Here is a 22,211-nt window from a genome sequence, read left to right as displayed (position 1 = left end):
GCTGCACACTACATTCACATCAGCAGTAACAATAGCTCAGGAGGTTCCTGCCTCACACCGCTGGTTCTTGCCTACATGATACAGTTCATACCTTTCCCCATTCCAACTGTATTGATCCCTCTGTTTGTGGTATCACGTTACACAACATACTGCCAAAGTAACAGAGATTAGATATCACCCTTAAAAAAAAAAAAGCTGCAGTATTTTTAACACAGATAATTTCAACAATCTGTTTTATATTAAGTACTCACTCAGAAATAACTTTATCAGCTAACAGGGCAGCACCCCATGACATTATGGCAGAACTAGAAGGAAAGCCAGCTTTGCCACCAAGACCAATGTATTAATCATGACCTATAGTTTTACAGACTATGTCTCTGAAAAAGAAACACTGAAAGACAGGCTGCAGGAATGGAAATATGATAGGACTGGACAGGAAGGCATCAAGCTTGATGAAGACAGCCTAGCATCTGAGGATGGGAAAAGACAAATAGGATTTGATATTCACTTTATTTGCCTTATGTTCCAAGTAAAGCTTTCTGACTTCAGTGTAAAATACACAGCTCACACTGTTGTCAGCACCTTAAGGGTTAAAAAGAAGAAAGAAGGTGAGCTGAGAAATCACAGTGCATCTGCATTTCTGTGCCTATGAAAGGCCAGCTGTAACTATTCAGAACTAGCCCAAATTAATTACCCGATTAGTTCTATTCCAAAGATTTTACTTTTCAAATACAGACTTGCATCTACTCAACGTGAAGACACATACTACCAAGCAATATATTTCATTTCAAGATGCATTTGGGGGGGGGGGGGGGGGGGGCCAAGAAGGAAGGGTGTCCCCCTCTCTGCACTTCCCCTTTTCTTTTCTTCTCCCAGCCAGGATGTATTTTAGAGCTTGCCTTAAATATAATGAAGCAACCACCTAACTCCCAAAAGGGAAGTAGAAATATGCCACCCAGTCCTCAGGAGTACAAAGAACCACACTCTGGAAAGGCCAAAACAGAGCCATACCCAATCCAAAACCCTTTTTCCAATCCCCATTGCCATAATTGCACAGAGATGAGAAAACATAAGCAGACGGGTGCTCTGGCTGCTCACCTCATTAGCACCAAGCACTGCCGCATTGCAGCTGACATGACTTGCGTGTTTAAGCAAGCAGGATTCAGACACACACACACAATTTTATAGAGGCATCTCAAGCAAGATTAAAAACAAGACACTGCTAAAAAACCTAAGCAAAATGTGAACATCGGGAAATGGACTACCATCTCCTTTAGCCAGAAAAGGAGTACAGATTCAGCAAGCAAAAGATTTTTAACTTATTAGTCAGATTCCACCTTACACATGTATTTTCTCATTTAGGTGCACACTCAACTACACCCACTTTTTGCCACTGTAATTGCATGCATGTCCTGATCCACATGCAAGCTGCGTAATAATCATTTTAAAAAGGACTGCATTTTCTACGGACCCCCAAAATTGCCACTGTATCTTTGTTGTGAACCAAAACTACACAGTTTTCTAATTCATGATCTGTCAGAGTCTATTTTGTTGTTTTGCTTTAAAGTCACACCACATGCTGAAGTTTTGCACCATGGAGCCTGAAAAAGACAAACAGTAGTTTGAGGAGATGTATATGCCTCACCTGGGATTCTCCTGAATACCTGCATTAGACTTGACTATCAGACTGGTGTAAATTCAGCCTGGCCACCATCCCCCCTGGAGTGACTTTGGAAGTACAATGATGTTATCAACAGAATAATCTGAGCTTTTGTTCCAGATTCAATCATTTTCTCTGGTCTGGATGGTGTTCTCCCCAGAACAAAAAAAAATTCTCTCCCCTCATAAAAGGCAGTTTACAAACAAAGAGAAAAGCTACTCAATGAAATGTATAATTTGAATCACTACTACTGACATGCGCCATAAAAATTAGCTGCAGTCTCCCAGCAACACAGCACTGCAAACAGAAGCAGCTTCATTACAGTAAAAAGGAGAGCCAGATTCTGCCATTTTGGAACAAGCTTGTATTCAGCGTTCCATCTGAGACCCAGCAGTTAACAATCAGGTTAATGGTCATTATTGCTGAGTGGGCTGATAAAATATTATTTATTCACTATGATGTGCTGAAAGCAGTAACACAGAAGATATTAATGCATACAATTAATTTCTTTTCCAAAGAACCAATTCATGAATGCAAAGAGGGAGGAAGGAAAAAAAAGAGATGTTACTTAAAGAATGGTTAAGAGGTAATTAAACTTTTTTTGAAAATGGAGATGAATGAATTCTCTTTCTTCCACAGTCACAGTACCATCCTGGTCCCAGAACAGTAGTAGTGAGGTACAGTCACAGTTGCCTGTGGACAATGAAGCAACCTCACAAACATGCAGAGGGCAGATGTTCAAATCATACAGAATTACCTTGACAACAAGTTGGTCCATTTGTTGGCTTTCTCAATAGATGCCCACGACATTGCACACACGGCAAAGAGACAGCTATACAGTCCTCTGAAGTACCAATACTGACAGCCAGGAAAGGGAGATTTCATGCTTCTCTAATACTATACTAACTTTACCAACACAGAACAACCATTTTACCAGTGCCTGGGGAACAATTTCTTAGGTTACCATAAAACTTTTGGGTATTCTTTGGCCCCATGAGATAGATTCCTGAGTTAGAATATCACACTATAAAAATAGATGTAAATCCTGCACTTGAACAAGACCTGTTCTTTCACTCAGTACTAGCTTTCTTTGTTTCTTCCTCTGCAAGATAAACTCTCCAAAAAGAACATGGTAGACTTTTTAACATTATACAGCAACCATCACAGTATTCAGATGAAAGTGCAAAAGGAGTTTTTCCAATGTGAGCTGTAATCATTTGGGAATGAACTTGACCAGTTACATCACATCCCTCAAATAAAGCCAAAAAGCCTCAAGTTTCTCTCAAAGATAGCTCAAAGCAGCACATGATAGAACTGAGTGGGTAAATGCACAATTCCTCATCAGCTGGCCCAACTGGTCCTGCTGCTTGTCGTTCCCAAAGAACAGCAGGTGAGCTTGAAGTACAAAGTAGCTGGTCTCTGCTAAAAAGGCTTATTTTGACCTAAACAGATAGAAGCCATCACATGAACCTGTGAAGTCCACAGAAAATGGATGCAGCATTAAACACTAGTGAAGATGGAAGAAAGAGGCAGAAACTTCTACTGCTGCTACCAGTGAGATCAGAAGACATGTATCTCTACCCTAATAAAGTTCTTGAGAGTAATACCTAACATGGCAGAGCCTATTTGCATAGCAAGATACTCAGGATGACAGTTGCCTCTCAACAACCTGATTCAGTACAATTTTAGGGTGGATACACATACTTCAGAAACAACACAGAATTCTGGAACTTCCCAGCCCTCATTCATACATGTGGGGATTTTTTAGTACCTTCTGTCTTCTTCCCTATGACAAATTTATCTCACAATCACAAAAAGCCTAACTCTTAAGAGGGTTATCATTTAGGTGGCACACATTCCAAATGAAATGCCTCAAAATACAGACATACAAATGAAAAAGTTACCGTGACTTAACAAGTGGCTGCCTGTCAGCTAAGACTCCTAAGCTGACTATTTGCTTGTTCCCACCCTACAGCAAAACACAAGGCAAAATGCTTAACCTTAAGCATCAGTAAAGGTATTCTACAATAATGGATCTCACTACACAACTGGGACAAGCTAAGTGCCCAAACAAAGGCATTGTAACAATACCCCATAAAGCTTGCAAGCCAAAACACGCCTCTGCAAGTCAATCACATCCACAGCCAGAACACGTAAATTCTTAAACTGCAGCCTCAAACCTATTACAATCCGTAAGCATTGGTGCTTCATCTACCCAGTGATCCTACTTTCTTGTGCTTTAGAAACTCTAAGAAGCACTTCTGCACTGATGGCATTCTGTGGCTTCTGAACATCTTAATTCACACCTGTCCTGGTTTCGGCTGGGATAGAGTTAATTTTCTTTCTAGTAGCTGGTGTAGTGCTATGTTTTGGGTTCAGTATGAGAAGAATGTTGATAACACACTGATGTTTTCAGTTCTTGGTAAGTAATGTTTAGACTAAGCCAAGGATTTTTCAGCTTCTCCTGCCTAGCAAGAAGGCTGGAGGGGCACAAGAAGTTGGGAGGGGACACAGCCAGGGCAGCTGACCCCAACGGGCCAGAGGGACATTCCATACTGTGTGACGTCATGCCCAGTATATAAACTGGGGGGAGTGGGGCTGGGAGGGGTCGCTGCTCAGGAATTAACTGGGCATTGGTTGGTGAGTGGTGAGCAACTGTGTTGTTCATCACTGGTTTTGTATATTATAATTCTTTTGCTATTATTATTGTCATTTTATTTTCCATTATTATCTTCTTCCTTTCTGTCCTATTAAACTGTTCTTATCTCAACCCACAACTTTTACTTTTTTTTCAATTCTTCCCCCCATCCCACTGGGTGGTGGGGGAGTGAGCAAGTGGCTGTGCAATGCTTAGTTGCCAGTTGGGGTTAAACCACAGCACCCAAGCAGCATTTTAAATTGCTAGACATTTTTTAAACTCCTTCTGTTCAGCTTGCACTCTATACAAATCCCTTCCAATCTCTACAAGAATCAGTTCATCAGCAGAGTAACAGCTACTGCAAAGCAATATCTCATGTCCAGTTCGCACGTTATGAACAATTGTCCTTTCAGCTGAAACAATGCAAATGCTTTCACAGAAGGAACATGGTTTCAGGAGATAGGTCTCAAACCTCAAAGATTTGCAAATGACATCAAAAATAATTACAGAGCTTTTATAGCTCTCATTATAGCAAACATCAGGCATTTTTAACAAAAAATAAATCCCAGCAATATCAAATAAATTGATAAAAGTATTTTCATTCCAAATTATAACTTTGGATAACACTCAAAAAAAAGCAACCTGAGTCACCAAGACCACAAAGAACTTAGGAGTCATATTCAAGTCTTCAAGTACAGTCTGTAACTGTAAGAACCATAGCCAACTTCTTCAATAAAATAGTATATGACACAGAGCTAAATGCCTGAAGTATTTAATACACAAGCAGAAGGAGACCTGGGTAGGCATACATGTAAATCAAATTACTGACATCAAGCTTCTATTTTTGTACAATTTCAATTATCAGTATTAACTGATAGACTATGATAGATGAAAAGACTAAGGTAGGTGGAAATGTCAGAAGCTATGGCCTGGGGAAGAAACCAAAGGGACATTGACATAAGAGTAATGAAGAAGAAACTTTCTCAGGGAGAATTACTACATTTACTTTTATTTCTACATGTACGTTAGAAAAACCTTAATCAGTAAACAGGTTTCCATGATGAAAAACACCAAGCCTTTCAATCCATGCCTGAAGGCAACTGGTAATTGTCTTGCTACCCATGGAAGTTCATTCCTACCATATCACATTTCTGATCAAATGGATCAAAAGAGCGGGAATGACGTACAAAAGGTGGGTTTGCAGATGTTCCCTGTTCAGTGCTGCCATGAATCCAGCAACATGAAACATTCTAGTCATTAATCCTTCTTCTTTCAAACTGACTTCCAAACATACACATTTTACAGAGTTCATCTGAGAACTGTGTGACTATGAGAAGTGCCCAAACGTGACAACAAAGTTTAATTATTCCTTGTGGAGCATGGATAGCTACAAAAGGCATCCTTGCCTCTGCAGCCACAGCTACCATAAGCAGCCACTTCTCAGAAGAATCTAACTTCAGTGACTGCCTCTGTCTTTGGCAAAACCCCTAATAAATGCCAACTGCTCTGAAACATGTAAGTAAAATGAAGCAGGAAAAAAATGTTTCAGTATTCAGACAGCTCCAGTATGTGGAATACATTTCTAAAAGGCATAGCAAATGAGTGGAATAATGCATGGTCATTGTGCATGCAGCATTTGAAAAATAAAATTTGAATCAAATTTTCAAAACCACCAAACATACACCAGCTCCCATCACATTCCCAACAGGAGCTAACAGGGACTGAGAATTTCCAAAAATATTACTGAGATTTTTCCTCAGAGATCTGTATGCTACCCTGAAAGTCTCCAGCTCTCTCAACTTCGTTACACCAATTTATTCATCCATCCATCCATGGAGTTGCTAACGTTTCCCAAATGAACAGTCACTCAGCAAGCAGGCTATAATGAATTCAACTTAATTCAGCTGGGAAAAACAGGGCTAGCCTTTCAGCACACAAACCTTTCCTCATATTTTGAGGACATCACATTCTGCTACCTGCTTTTCCCAATTATCAGTTGTTCTAACAAAAATCACTGATTTTTTTCTACAAACCTAGATTCACACCTGTTCTCAAAGTAGTGCATTCCCATTTCTGGTTCATTCATCCTTCCGACATCCATCAGCCGCAAGACACTGCATAATATTTGTGTTAAAGTTCTAAAGAGTTTAATAATTACTTACAGCTTACTTGCAGAAAATTAAATGTGTTTCATCCTAATTGCCACATAAAAGCAAGCTTAAAGCACAAAAGGGAAATGCCCAAACTTTAACAGCAGATTACTGGCAATAACAAGACATGCACTCCCTCACCAAACTCAAACAGAACTAGACCTTTAAAATTTTTCAAACTCAGCATACTTCGAACGTACATTCTGCTAAGAGAGTGGCAGAATTTAGGAATAATTAACAAAGTAGAATTAACATTAACAAAATACTATTGTATACCTCAAAAGCCTGCTGCAAAATGTTGATTTAGCCTTACATACCTATCTTATAAAACAAATATAAGCAACATAAATGCCCACAAATTGGGTGACAGGTAGTAAAATACAGCACTTTAAACACAAATTTATTTAAACTAGAACTTAACCTTTGAAGAGCAGCTAAGTGCTGAATTTTTAGAAATTCACCAATTTACTAACACCAAACTAAACTTCCCCCTTGGAATTTGCATGGGCATTTTCTCCTCTGCATCACTCTACCACCTCACAGCCACAGTTTATTAGTCTGAACACTAAGTTGTCACAGTTTCTCCAAAATTTCACTGCTATGCAAAAGCCCCTTTGATATCCAGTATTACCAAGCTATTTTTTACTCTACACAGAAACAGAGTTCTACAATAGTTCTGTGCTGGGTGTTTTAAGTTCATATTCTCTCCCTTTCTATCCTACTTACTCATTTTTTAAACCATATTAACAAGTTCTGGCACTTAACCCTATGGGTTTAATATGACTTCAACCTCCTTCTCCACATAAACTTAACCAAAAAGGCTTTCTCGCCAAGATACACTTCCATAGCTCAGCAGTTCAAATGAAATCACACATAGCAGACAAAACTGATCTCTCTAGAACAGTACTACGCCATTCTATTCTGAAACAGAAAGCAGAGAAATAAAGAGGAGCAGCTTCAGCTTCAATTCATAAATTCCTAACGCAAGCATTGTGAAAACTTTCACAAAAGACCACTGCTGCAGCTCCAAACAGAAGGCACGCAGGTACCCCAGTTAAACCAGCTCTACTTCATGTCCCTTCCCGCACTCCGGGGATCTCTTCCCTCGCCCAGGAAGAACACGGCATCATGCTTAGAAATGCGGGGGCTACTGAAAATGGTCAAAAACTTGGGAAGGACAATGATGCTCAAACTGATTACGGCCATTCTGGATTAGGGGTTCTTTTGGGGCACAAGGGGGAAGCAGACCAGATGCCTATATGCATACCTCACTAAATCAATACTGATGATGGCTAGATCTGTGTCTCTGAGCTACATTTCTAGTCACAATACACTGTTTGCTTATAATCCCAAACCACAAGCACTTCTTTAAAATCATGCATAAATGTGATGTGAATGGACCCAAATACAAAAACGTATGTAAAAGGTACATAACAAACACAAATTAATTCTAGACCACCATCTTGCTCCGAGAATTGTTTTTATGGTAGGTGCATAAACATGGAAACTATTCTGAAATAATGTTAAAACCTTAGCTACCATTATTGTACCTATATAAACACTCACACAATTAAGAAACTTCGCATCACTAACAAAAAAATATATTTCCAGAGACTACTTAAAAGGCATCCAAACAAGTATAGGAAGATATATACAGTATTTTAGCCCTATTCCCAAACATGGATGCTTTAGTGATATTAACTGTTAAGATGCATTTTAAATGGAGCATTGTGAAAAAAACTGTGAAGAAAAACACCACAAAAGCAGAATCAAAAGATTCATTAAACAAAACAAAACAGTGTTGGAAAAGATGTGATTTCAAACACCTTGAAAGTCAATTTCTGCTTTTCCCACTGAGTTTATTCGAAGTTCTCTTCACACATCTGCTTTTCTAATTTGCTGCTGGGCAAAGTTAGAAGAATTTTAAATATTTTCCATAGCATAAACTCAAAGATAAAATATTCAGGCTGAGATCCATTTAAATTTACTGAAATTAAAAATGAAGTGTAGCTGTTGAACAAAGTTCTAAATTATTTGAATTATAACAAAGCGAAGTCTCTCATAGCTCAAGTTAACGACTGAGTGCAAAGGAGATGGTTTTGACTTGAATGTTGCAAAAAGGTCCCCCAATTCTTATACAAGTATATGCATGTACACATGCTATATATAGCCACTGCAGTGATTAGATTATCTTTTGTCTATTAGATTTCCCAACAAAGCTCTCAAGGAATATAAATGACTCTTCATATGAAGAGAAAGCTCAGGCTTAATAACAGGATTTACGTATCGCTCACTATATGCCTTCAAAATTTATTTCTAGCAACTACACTACAAATACTTTTTCTTGTTTTTACATATAAAAACCAAACAACCTTGGGTTTCATGATCAGTTTAAGCTGATCTGATCTAAGCCAGAGCTGACATAGGTAAGGACAATCTTGTCTTTTACCACACTACCAGCAATGTGCTCCCATCATCTCTCCTTTGTCCAGATGTTGGTGACCAAGAGGAAGCCAATTTGGGGGAGGGAGGGGCAGTGTTAAGTTATCAGCTTACCATAGCTTTGCAGTTGTTAGTATCAACATTGTGAAAAAACAAATAAGGCATGATGAGAGGGAGAACACCACTGCTACTTTGAGTAATAGAAACGTATTAAATCAGCATAAGCCAAAAAAAAGTGAAACTAACTTTGGAGTGAGGTTTCACAAGATAGCCTAGAGAACAAACTTACCACTGAACCCAAAGGAGGCATTCATACTGCCCTGTTCTGACCACACAGTTCCACTGTCCGTGGCTCCATTTCTGGCACTTGTCTCACCCTCTCAGTGGGTTAGGTCGGATAGCTACATTTGCAGAGCACCGTTCAGGTTTTTTTGCGCTCAGTTACTTACCTGAGACGTTTTGTGAGGCAAGACCTCAGTTAACCAGATCCCATCCTGCAAGAGCAAAGGGTGGGTATGCACAGACAAGGAGAGGTGAGGAGTAAGACTGCCTTTTGGGCAGTGAAAGTCCAATCAGTTGTAACACCTAACAAACCACCACCCTCAGACACAAACACTATAAATCAGCAGAAGTCAGCGCTACCACCAAAAGAAACAGTCCTGCTCTTTTGCTGCTGCAGCTGCTGCTTCCAAATCCCACGATGCCTCTCCACTTTACCTGCAAAAGTATTTGCACACCTACACGATGACCTGAACCCACAGGAAGGAGAAGGCAGCACAGAAGCAAAAACATGTAGGTAAGGATAATAGTGAAGGCTTTCCTCTACTTCCTTCAGTGTCAGAGTCATCTTAATATCTTTCAGATGACTTCTGAAAGAGACCAGGATTTTAAAGATTATTATTTGGACTAGCAACAACAGGTTCATCAGCCACTGCAACAACAGGTTCATCAGCCACTGCTACTACCAAGCTTGTTGCAGCATGCTTAAAGTAACTTTTGCTTTCTTGAAGGAATCTCAGTCCAAAACAGAAAAAAACAGGACAGTCTAACCTTAGCAAGAAAAAAATAGAAAAACCCAAAAGCATTTAGTGTCTTTTATTATCTTTCAGCTACTAGCTTCTTCTCTAAAAGGAAGGAAAAAAATCTTGGCCAGAAGAAAAGAAAACGACAAATGCAAAATACAAAAAGGTAACAGGGGAAAAGCTACATTTAAGAAACTATATGAAAGGAAGCTCTCAAAAGGAATTTAAAAGAGGTTCTAAGACAGCACTTTTGCTATTTGCTTTATCAACTTCTTGTGTTGCTCTCCCCAGTGATCAATGGTGTTAAATGCTGTGAAGTAATTCGAAATTTTAAGCTCAAAAGTTTGCTGAGAGAAAGGGTTTGCGTCATTCCTTTAATATATTAAGACTATACATTTAATAAAACAAGGAATGCCTTTTTGATGCCTGATTACAATTCCCAAGTTTGACAGTAACACAGACTGTTAACAGTAGTATCCACAATCAGGAAAAGCTTGCACATCAGTAGTAGCAAGACTGTTTCAGTGCTAACATACAGATTCAAAGTCTGACTCTGTAGATCACGGGAGTGGAAATGCTGTGCTACAGCTTCAGTAACCTCACCTGCTCAAAAACAGTACAAAGAAATGCTGATGGATTGGAGGGGGTTAATGCAGTTTCTCCAAAAATGTCTGGAACATGCTGTAAGGTGTCAGTCTTCCCTAAAGATAACAGAAACCTTTCTATGTAGGGAGACCTCATAAAACATGGATAAGACTCCAGAAAAGAGAACTGTTCAAATAAAATACACAGTTTCAATGTGTATTTAACCTGGTTCAACATGCAGCAAAAGCCGTCACCTCATCTCCTGCACTCCCATACTCCCAATTCTCACCTTGCATCAGACCTAGTCATCACACAACCATACAGGCAGTCAGATCACCTTGTTGCTCGGGGCAGGGGGTGGGGGAGCAGAAAAAGAAAACCAGTGATTATTTTTGCATTTGATAACTAGCTAACTCAGCTCACCGAGCAGTCAGGGGACAGCAGGACCATTTCTTTCAGCAACAGTCTGCATTTATGTTAGGAAGCATTTTATTGTGTTTTTCACTTAATACTGTAGCTGCGTTTTTCACTTCATACTGTAGCTGCGGAGTCGTAAGACCTGAGTTTGCACTGGCATTCAAAAAAGTGGTCCTATTCTGCTCCTAGTACTCACACTATATCTCCTCACACTTCTCCTCCTTTTGTGCTAGCAGCAATGTTCAAGTGGCTGTGAAGTGAATCAGATAAGGCAGTTACTCAATACCAAACCAGCAACACTTCTTTTTTTACCCCAGAGCAATTTCTAAGTTTCATTTGTTACACAGCCATAAAAAAAAGTTTGAGCCAAGTGTGGAACCAGTGTGACAATCGAGATCTGTCTGTATCTACTGAGAATACATATCGTGCAGAGCAGGATACCACTGAACAAGACTTTTCAGAAACTATAACAGAAAGCTGTGAGAATGGTCAGGAATACAGCCCTACATTTAAGGATTTTATTTATTTATTTACAGAGGACTCTGTACTTCTTCCTTTAGATTGTGTTTTGTCTTTTACATTATGGCTTTTAAATAAGATCATCAGTTTAAAAAGATATTCAGATAATCTGCAGTGAATGTGAATATCAAATTAATATGCTATCCTGACAACTGAACATTGTGTGAACCAAAGATGTGTTGATACGTGTCTCATGTCTCGTACCGACAAGCAGGAAAAACCCTAAACACGCATTGAAAATTGGACCATTTCAAAATGGTACCAAAACTATTTCAAAGTTAATATTTATGATAAATACTTTGTACACAATTGTAATGGTCTCAGAAACTCAATGTTTTAACAATCTGTGAATACGCTGAAAACACAGATTAGCACTCCCAAACAAAAAGCAAATACCATATTAATATGTCAAAGGCAGCATGAACCAGGTCTAAGAAAAAAGCAGGGATGAGAAAGAAAGGGAAAGTTATATATCTATAAAACAGAGATGTAACTAGAATAGACCCTGCAAAACTTAGTATGTAGTAAAGAAACTTAAAAGAATCATTAACTTGAGATCTGAAATAAAAGCTGTCCTCTTCTCCCCTATTTACCTCTCTCCTGCTTATCTGACCTGCTTTAGTTGACAAAAGCAGCAGGGTCCTAACCCAACCAAACACCCATCAGTTACAGAGACTCAGCAGTAGCCAGAGCTAAGATAAGAGAAAAGTGAACACACAGCAAACATAACAAGGGGAACATGCTCTGTCATCAAAAGAAGATATTCCTATACTCATCTCCCTACTTCTTGTACTTAGGACCAGCTTTGGTACTCACATGCTTGCACCACTGGCAACTTCAACCAACCTGAATGTCAGAAAATTGACAGGTGGAAACAGGTTAGGTTTTTTAGCAAACTTAATTAGCCTGTGATTAGCAGATGAGTGGAAGTGCCTGCACAAGGAAGAAATGATGGCATCACTGGTGACAGAGGGAGACAAAGGCTCCCCATTTTGGAAGCCAGGAGCTTTAAATTTAGCAAGGCTTTATGATGAAACCTTTACCTAAAACCACTGCTCAGCACAGATCGCACTTCAAAAGCAAAAACAGGTATCTCTTTATAATCCAGACATGATCTTTTAGTTTCTGTGTGGCTGTACGTGAGACCTCTTGTATCTTGTCAAGACTTTTGTACAATAGCTCCCACTAGGAGATCTCAAAACACTCCTGGGTCAAATAAGCATGCTTTACAGTGTTTTAAAAGTCTAAATCATCCTCAATTGACAGAACACCCATTTGTGGCAGATAGCTGTCCTTGTGTATCATCTATCCAGAGCCCACCAACGCTGAGAGCCTTAGAAATAACAAGTTCTGGAATCCCCCCACCCTCAAATGCAGAAAGTCATAAGCGTTGAACAATCCCATCCTAAAATGCAAGTCTTAGATGTTACAGAACAAGACTAGAGACTAAATATATATAAACTAACATTACTGCAAAGTGACTCCCCTCTTAGCAGTCAGTCAGTCTCTCCCATGGTTTAAATGTCCAATTTCTGTTCATTTTAAATAGCAGGTGAAGAAAAAAATTGAGGACACACCTGAAAAAAAAGTTGATAATTGGAAAGGTCTTTCCAAAAGCAGAAAGAAACCAGAGAAAGAATTCAAGCAACCCAGAATAGCAGAGGGTTCTCCTCCCATCTGAGATGAATCTAAAATTTTCCCTGCAATGCCAAAAATCTACTAAATACTTTTAAAATGCATAACTTATGTATCTCATCTCTCTCTGCTACCAAACAATACCTTCTTTCATCTCAGTAATTCATACTTCTATTACTGAAGCAAACTGCTGAATGGAGAGGCATCCCAGGTGAGTTTTCAACTTGTAACAGACATGTATCCTTCATTATCTCTCATAAACAGAAAAGACATCTAGAAGCACTTCTATATTGTCAGACGCTTCTAATAAATAATATCCAACTACCTGTCCTTTCCAAGTGTTCCTAAACATGTTTAACTGAGCCTGAATTCTGGGGAATGGAAGGACCCCCTCAGCTTACTCTTTTGACCTGTCATTGCAGTCTGAGGACTTTCTAGTCAAAATTGCATTAAATTTATGAATTGGAGGCACTTATTTTGGAGAAAAATGTGTCCATCTTAAAGGAAGGAATTTAACCATGATATTTCAGGAAAATTTTGGGTTAAAACTGACTCTAAAGCTTGCAGAGATAACATCAACTCCCATCTCCAGGGAGATTCTGTGTAACTCTTTTTTTGTGTGTGTGTCAGATTAAAACTTTATTTACTCAGATACACACTATACAGCAGTTTCAGGTTTCTTCACGAGTACAGCATTTTCCTACTCAATAAATAGATCAATAATTAAATAAATAATTGTTCTAGACCAAAAGCTATAACCCAAAATTTCTTAGTTTTGACAGACATTAATGTAAAACCATACACAAAGCAAAGCTAGAGAAGGAAGAATTCCCTTTATCCCACACCTCTGTAAGCTTTCTCACTGGACTTGTTTCCTCTTCTGAGCTTTAGAGGGTGAAAACTACACTGCAGTAGCTGCACACGTGCTCCATGCCCTTACTGTAATAAAAATACAAGTACAACACCACAGTATTATTTCTCACCTGTTCTGGATGCAGAAGCTTCCACCTAGTGCCAAAAAGATGTTAACTAATTAAAACATTTGCTTAGTATGTTCCCTAATTAAGACACGCCACACAATCTGTAAGTATCTTAAAAGAAAATGCTCCTCAGAATTACACAAGTATACAGTCCTTCCAACCAGACCAGTCAAATGAAAAAAATCATGCAGTGGTAGTATTGTACTCACAGACAGCAGACTAAAGCAAGCAGAAGGGACATCCCCCCACCGTCAGCTTGTTTTGACCTTTGAAGGCAACACATTGAAGAGATTAGCTATCTTACCACTAATCTCTAGATTGTAAATGTAGCCCTGAGTTTACCACTCCCTACAAATTGATAACTATCTTTATATGCATTTACTCTGCAGTGCAAGCTCTAAAGCTGTCTTTGTCTTGTCTTTTCTGAAACAAGCATCTGCCCAATTTACAAAGAAACAAAAAGCACTAAGGGGCTACTGATCTTGCCACAAACAAATCAACGGCAGAGATGGGAAACTGAAGCTTTTTTACCAGCATCAGGTATGACAAGTCTCCTTCGTTCATTTATCTCGCTCCTCCACAGATTCCTCTAAGAATCTCCTTTAAACATTTGCAGATTACATTTTTCTTCAAGCTCTTCCACTTTACAGCAACACAATCATAGAAATCTCATTACCAAATGCCACTCTTGATCCCTTCTCAGTAACAGAATTGTAATTTACGTTCAATATTCAATCCTAGACTCTGCCTCTAAGAATTTAAAAAGATTAAAAATTCTAGAGGAAAAGGTTTAACTGCATGCTATGCACCTTGGAAGACCCAAGCAAGAAAGGGGAAGAAACAAGCGCCTCTTTAGAAATCCCTGTGTTGGACAAAACACTCACGTAAGGTTGTGGTTCGAAGACAACTGAAGTCACTCTGTTGCTGTAACAGTCCTACTCTCCAGTCCCATGCAATCCTACAGTGGCACGTAGTAACACCCACTCCCTATCACTCATACTAGTGCTTATCAGACCCACCATTAAGCAGGTAAGCTTCCTACACCAGCAGGAAGCTATTCTGTTCTTTTGTGGAATTCGTTTTCTGCCGGTATCGCAAGCTGAACCAGCTCACTGTAGGATCTGATCAATCCAGGTGTCAACTGCAACAGAGGAGGCTGGATCACAGCAACGACACCAATGATCTCAACAGCTTAGATTGTCAAGATAGTGCCATTTTGAGACTGTAGAATCGTCTATAGTGAGGTGGGGTGTTTTTCTTCCTGCATTTACAACTCTATGGTCACTATGCTAGCCCAGCTTCCAACTTTGTAAAAACAAGCCTGTCAAGACTGATTTCTGTTTCTCCAACTCTTGCCCTCCTGTCCTATGCAGATAATACATTCTCCAGTGGCTCCCACTCCGTCAGGTAAGAAAAATTTGCAGCAAAATTGCTATAAAGACCCAGCTGCCAGCCTTGTTCAAGCACGACAAACAATTACAAGCATTAAGACATGCAGTTTACACGTACAGCATCCCTTTTGCCTGCAGCCACAGACCTTATTCACCTCAAAGCATCCACAAAGGGCATGCACTTTCAGAATCCTGCCTCACCTTTAGTCCCAAGCATGTAAGGAGGAGTGCACAAAGAACCATTTCAGTCTTAGGCCAGAATGATCCTGGGAAGATTGACAGAAAAACAAAAGGAAGCAGGATATGAACATGCACATCTCAAAAACTTCCAGTCATTATTAAGTCACTTCTCTCTACCTTTCTACCTACGCTTACACCATGACTCCAGCCCATAATCTCTCCTCATTGGCAGCTGGACAGTTTGCGTGCTTGGAGTACTCTGGTGAATAGATAAAGGCTCTTTCAGAAGGACAGGCTGTGAAAGTGAGGAGCGTTTGTGCTCCACAGAAAGAAGAGGATCACATACATGCAGCTTTGCTTTGGAGCGCACAGAGTTAGTCAAGAAACCAGCAACAGATACAACTTGCAAACACAGCTGTGACCATATATCTGGATTTCTTCCCCTCCTCCGTGAGGGTGGCCAAACCTTGTGACAGATTGCCCTGAGAGGTTGTGGAGGCTTCATCCCTGGAGATATTCAAAACCCAACTGGATATGCCTCAAGCAATCTGATCTAACTTCAGAGCTGGCTCTAGCTTTGAAGTTGGCCACTTTGAGCAAAGGGCTGGTCCACATGACTCTTAAAGGTCCCTTCCAAATCTCAATTATTCTATGATTCTCTGTGGCATTCTCCTGCAGTGTGTCTGGCCTCTTATGTGGCTGCAACAGTAGGATGCATGCTCCACAATGCACTATTTCACAGCTCAAACTGGATTTGTGGGTTCACTGGGAAATGTTCTTTCTTTCTTTTGCACAATCACCATCTAACAAGTTTTTACAGTCATTAAAAAAATAAAATTCTTCATGCTGAAAGTGGAAAGTGCACCTATAGGTTTGACAGCTGGGGGGGGAACCACAGCCTGATTCCTTGACCACTGTGAAACTTGGAGAGAGATTTAAAAAGAAATTCAGTATATCATAAAGGCAAACCCTGTCTGGAAAGCAAAGTAACGGGGGGGGGGGGGGGGTGAAGCTTTTATTGTTAATCTATAAATAAGCAACTGAAAACAGGTCTTGCTCACCACCATTCCGTCCTCCTGGCGGAAGCAGTCATCCAACAACATAGTCCTTCATAGAAAGATGCAGACACAGAAAGTTATCAGGGGCACAAAGGGTAGTCCCCTTTAGGTCCTGAGTTGAGTTTGAATCTAGTTTTGTGGAACGAGTAAGAACTACTGTAAACCTTTTAAGAATTTTTAAGGTACAACTGCCAAAACTCTGTCTCACTGAGAATAAGCAGAGATGGATTGCAACCCAGGCAAAGGAGAGCTAAACCTTTCATTTTAGTCTACAGGATATTCACAAATATCACCTGAGTCAGGGAAACAGGGACACATCATAAGACTAGCAGGAGAACCTGATATGGCCTCTTTTGTTACTAATAAAAACCTTCTTCAGTGAGTAGGAAAAGGCATGATACAGGAATGAAAGCCACCCCTCAAAAACACAAAGAGGTAAGATTTGGATGGCTCTGCTTTCTAGAACAGTGAGCTAAAAGATACATGTGGTCGGTGCAGGAGATCCTGGAACTCCTAAAAAATAATTTCAAGATCATAACGACTGACTGCTTCTACCACAGCAGGCTCAGTCAGGTTCACTAGTGCTACCTTCCTGCTTCATATTAAGAAAAAAAACTCAACTCAAAACACGGCATCCTGCCCGGCCACAGAACTAAGAACATAGCTCACCCTGTGGGTCTGTTCCTCGTCCAGGAACAAAAAGTCCAGTACTTTGTGTTGGTATCCAAAAGTAATACGTTATTTTATATATATATATGAAGATGTTCTTAACTATGAAAAACAGTCTGCAAGGCACCTCATAAAATATGAAATACAAACACTGAAAACAGTGCTGTCAAAAGAACCAAAACAAAAATAATTCCAGGAATGGAATAAACCATTTTCCAAAGCAGCTGAGAAGTACAGTAACAATGGGGACATGCCAATTTACATATCCATGAAACAAGTATAAGGGAAAACAAGGCACAAGTGCAACCTCTCCAGGTATTTAGACAGGTAAAATAATTCCTCAGTCTCACTGACAGGATACATCTGTACATATCTTGACTATAAATGCATCCATGGACTACTACTCAAAGACAGAGTATTGAGTTACCCAAGTAATTGGTTATCATTGCATCAGTCCTGTTTTTTCCTACATCCATGTATTCCAAAGCCTGGCTAGTAAACAGTGTTGATGCATCCAGCACAGTCTCTGTGTGACTGCACATACATTATTTATAAAGAATGTGTGTATACAATATTACATTAAAAAGCTACATTAAGAGAAAACTATTGAAGCCACAAAGTCAAGCACATAAAGGTTAGAAAAAGCCACAACTAAGGATATGTCTGTAGCATTGATCTGCTACCCCACCCACATACTGTCTTCAATTACACGAACAAACATTATTTTTCCCCACAGCATTTATCTAATGTGCATAGGAGGTACAGCACTCACTTAACAAGCAGCTACTCAGCACTGTATTTTCTTTTATATTGTTCAGTGTATAGTCCATGGATTGGTATACTGAAATCCTTGCTTGAAACACACCATTATTAATTTCTTCTTGAGTTTTATTTAATGTGCTTATCACAGTAGCATCTAAGTGCTTCACAATCTTAATTTATTTTGTCAACACCCCAGGAAACCAGTGAGCATTCTACTGACTTCCCATATGGCGAAGGGAAACCCAGTGGTAAGTGTTAAAGAAGGAATTCTAGATGTCACGTTTGGGAGACCATGATTTCTCAGTTCTGATGCTGCTCCAATTGATTTTATTTGTGGATGCAAGTATTCAGCACTTTCACAAAGCTGATCCTAGTATCCAAAGTCTGGACACTCAGAAAATGCTAAAACTTGCAATTAAAGGCAATTTCTGAACAGTCCAATTTAAATCACCAGACTAACACTTTTCTTCCAGCAATTTTCTGCTTCAATTGTCACAAATTGCTGTAACCACGAAGAAGGCATCTTACAAATTGTCCTCTCCTTCACTATGCTACAAGTTACATTTCCAGAGAACACCCTGTACTTTAAGGAGGCTGATGAAAAAGTAGCACGTGATCAAGTAATTTAAAATGTAATATCTGAAAACAAATACACCGCAATGGAGTCAAAAATGCAAAATTTGGTTTTGCCAATTTCTAATTTTGGGGTATTTGCTGTTGCTGCTCACACTAGTATTTTATCTTTACATTTGCAGATAATCAAAAGCAAACTTCATCACTTGGCATCTAAGTAACACATGCATGACACTGGTGGAATAGCACCTGAGGGTTAGAACAGTTTCATCTACCATACAGACCTTTGACACTCGCGCTGACAGCTAAGTGTCAGCAGCCTCTATGCAGACCAGCACTTAAGGTGAATGAGCTCCACTGTCAGCAAATATTTGTGTAACCAACTGGCAGAGGAATGTCTCTCTGTAGGAGAGAAAAGCTCTGGACAGTTTGATTCCACTTCAGGCATTAGAGGTCAGCAACTACTGCTTGCAACTTGCTTTGCCCCAATTTCTCACTCCCCACTCACGCCCACTAGGATTCATCCCCCTAGATGCAACACCTGTGCTTCCACTTCCTTTCTGTCCCACCTTCATTCTAGTCTTATTTTTCCAGTTAACTTCCAAACTACAAATTTCTCCTACTGTCAAGTAGCTCCTTTGCCTGCAATTTTGAATACCACCCTAACCCGTCAGTTTCCTGCCTTGTCTCTAAATGCATTTTCCATCTGGGGCTCCTTGTTCAGTTTGCACCTCTTCCCAAGGAAAGTTGCAACACACAACTGTCCTGGTTTCAGCTGGAATAGTGAATTTTCTTCCTAGTAGCTGGTACAGTGTGTTTTGGATTTAGTGTGACAATAACGTTGATAACACACTGATTTTAGTTGTTGCTAAGTAGCACTTATCCTAAGTTAAGGATTTTTTAGTTTCCCATGCTCTGCCAGCAAGCAGGTGTTTAAGAAGCTGGGGGGGGGGGGGCGGAGCATGGCCAAGACAGCTGACTCGAACTAGCCAAAGGGATATTCCATACCACAGAACGTCATGCTCAGTACATAAACTGGCGGGAGTTGGCCAGGATGGGCAGATTGCTGCTCCGGCATCAGTCAGAGGGTGGTGAGCAATTGCATTGTGCATCACTTGTCTTTTCTTGGATTCTTTCTCCCCCCCCCCTTTTTTTTTTTGTTATATTACTTTTCATTACTATTATTATTATTATCTTTTATTATTATTACTTTATTTTACTTTAGTTATTATATTGTTCTTGTCTCAACACACGAGTTTTACTTTTTTCAGTTGTCCTCCCCATCCCACTGGGAGAGGGGAGAAGTGAGCGATCAGCTACACAATGCTTAGTTGCTGCCTGGGGTTAAACCATAACAACAACCCATGTTCCCACTGGTTTCCAGCTCCAATTTCTTTCTTGAGGAAAGGAATTTCTTACGTAGCAGGAGTTTCACTGCCATCACTTCCTGTTACCGTTTCTTGCTCCAGCACATTTGCAAAGCACGCTGCCTTCACACCAGATTTTTCCCCACTGACATCACAGCTCCCAATCCCAAAACAATTTCACTCTTCTTGTCCCCGCTACATTTGAATTGAGTGATTTACTCCATTCAGGCCTTTGTGTCAGTGAGAGGAGGTATAACCAACATGAAAGAAAATCTCCATTTTAAAATTGTGTGCTCAGACCAAACCATAGCCCATCCCACAGAATACAAGGCCACAATGCCAGAAGTCCTTTTTTTGTATAATACAGGGGTATGTTTCAAATGTTTTAGCTGTGAAGCTTAAACAAGCCTCTAAGATGCTTAACAGACTATTTTTTGAAAGGGTAATAATTAAGGACAAATTTATGCCTACCTTCACAGGTATAACAAGTAAAAGCCACTTCAGCCAAATTGAGTTCCTGTTCCAAGCTAGTTCTTCCAAAAACATCCTTACAAATTTAGGGAAAAATAGAAAACCATATTCCTTTTTCCTTGAAGTGCCCTCCCTCCAGTGAATCATTTGGCAGAAAATTTACAAAACTCCCTCAAAAAGACATTTAAGACGTATAATGGTAAGTTTTGGCCCATTGTAATGTTAAAATGGGTGATATGAGAGCCATCCACAACGTCAAAAAACACCTCAAACAATGTTTCATCAGATACAGTATGTCACTTAAGAACAGAATCAGTACTAAAACCCAAGATTTCCTCACTCAAACTAAGCAAAGTACCAGTTTTGGATCAGCATCACCTGCCTGGCCAACAGATGAAACCATGTTTTTGTTTTGTTTCAGACATTAAGAGAGAAAGAAAGCAATATGCTCTTCTTACTGGAAAGCAGGGAAGAAAGCATTACAGATTAGATCATCTCATCCATTTACCATCTTGAGTGTCTGAAATTATACTTTTAAATAAATCCTGACTTTCACAGGAAGTAAACATAATGTCAGTACATCAGCAATTTCAGCAGTTAGGTCACCCATTCAGATGTCAAAGCATAAACTGAGCAAATTGAGTTAGAAACACTGGTCTTCCTACACAGAAGCAAGCAGCTAGCAGTCTAGTCTCAGGCATAAATCAAGTCTTCTACTTACTGCAGTGCCTTAGACAAATCTCTTAACTTTCCTATATATTGTTCCTGCATTGGTAAACACAGCAAACCATTGCACTCGTACTATAAAAATATTACTGAGGATTTAATCTGTGTTTTCAAAAAGCCCTAAAATTTTCAGATTAATATTATTTGGGGGCTACTAAGTAAAACAGTTATACAACTGAAAAAAATCTGTGATCTCAATCTCGAAAAACTATCCACTACTGATATGTCAGACTCTTCTATACTAAAACAACATATACATTTATGCTCCACCATGATATATGGTACTGTCACTTCATAAAATACTGTTTGAACAAATGGTCCCAATATAGCAAAAACAAACTAACAAAAACACTAAAGGCCATGATTCCCTTGAGTACCAAATTTAATTCATTCTAATCTATTTAAGTAATGTTTCTACCAAAAATTAAATCCTCAGATGATTCTCAATTGGGTGGTCTAAGCAGCTTCAACAGCTAATTGAAAAATGAAGTCAGTAATTTTATTGGGGGTGGGGGAAAGCAAGAGAATCAATTCATTAATTTAAGACCTTCACAGTACTATTTAGAGCATAAAAAGAAACTTGGAAGAAGCAGCTTGACTTTTCACACTAGGTTCAGAAAGGGATTTTGGCACTTTTCACAGAAAGCATTTGGTGGTGGTGGAGATACTCTTTTTACCTCATCATTCACTGACAGTTACTTGGATATGGAATCCAAATATTGACACAGTCATTAGGCTACATGGTCTTCTTAAGTTGGTCTCTCTCTGTTCCTATCAATCTGGTTTGTGTTACAAAGAGCAAGTATCTACCAGGTCAAAGATGAAAATATTTTACACCTCTAAGGTCAGGGTATGAACCTGGGAAGAAATATACTCATATTCCATTACTTCCTCCACCTAAGGCAGAAGTCAGAATTCTCTTACACACAGGCAAATGCCCCAAACTCCAGATTCTATACGTTGCCA

General features: G+C 39.5%; 1 protein-coding gene across 3 annotated transcripts in view; it reads right to left on the bottom strand.

Moving 5' to 3' along the window:
- RIMKLB (ribosomal modification protein rimK like family member B) overlaps positions 1 to 22,211 on the bottom strand; it is a 49,047-nt gene that overhangs the window by 8,878 nt on the left and 17,958 nt on the right. The window lies entirely within an intron of this gene.

The sequence above is a fragment of the Buteo buteo genome, chromosome 19 (genome assembly GCF_964188355.1).
Source record: "Buteo buteo chromosome 19, bButBut1.hap1.1, whole genome shotgun sequence".
NCBI classification, from domain to species: domain Eukaryota; kingdom Metazoa; phylum Chordata; class Aves; order Accipitriformes; family Accipitridae; genus Buteo; species Buteo buteo.
This window is presented reverse-complemented; position numbering and strand designations above follow the sequence as displayed.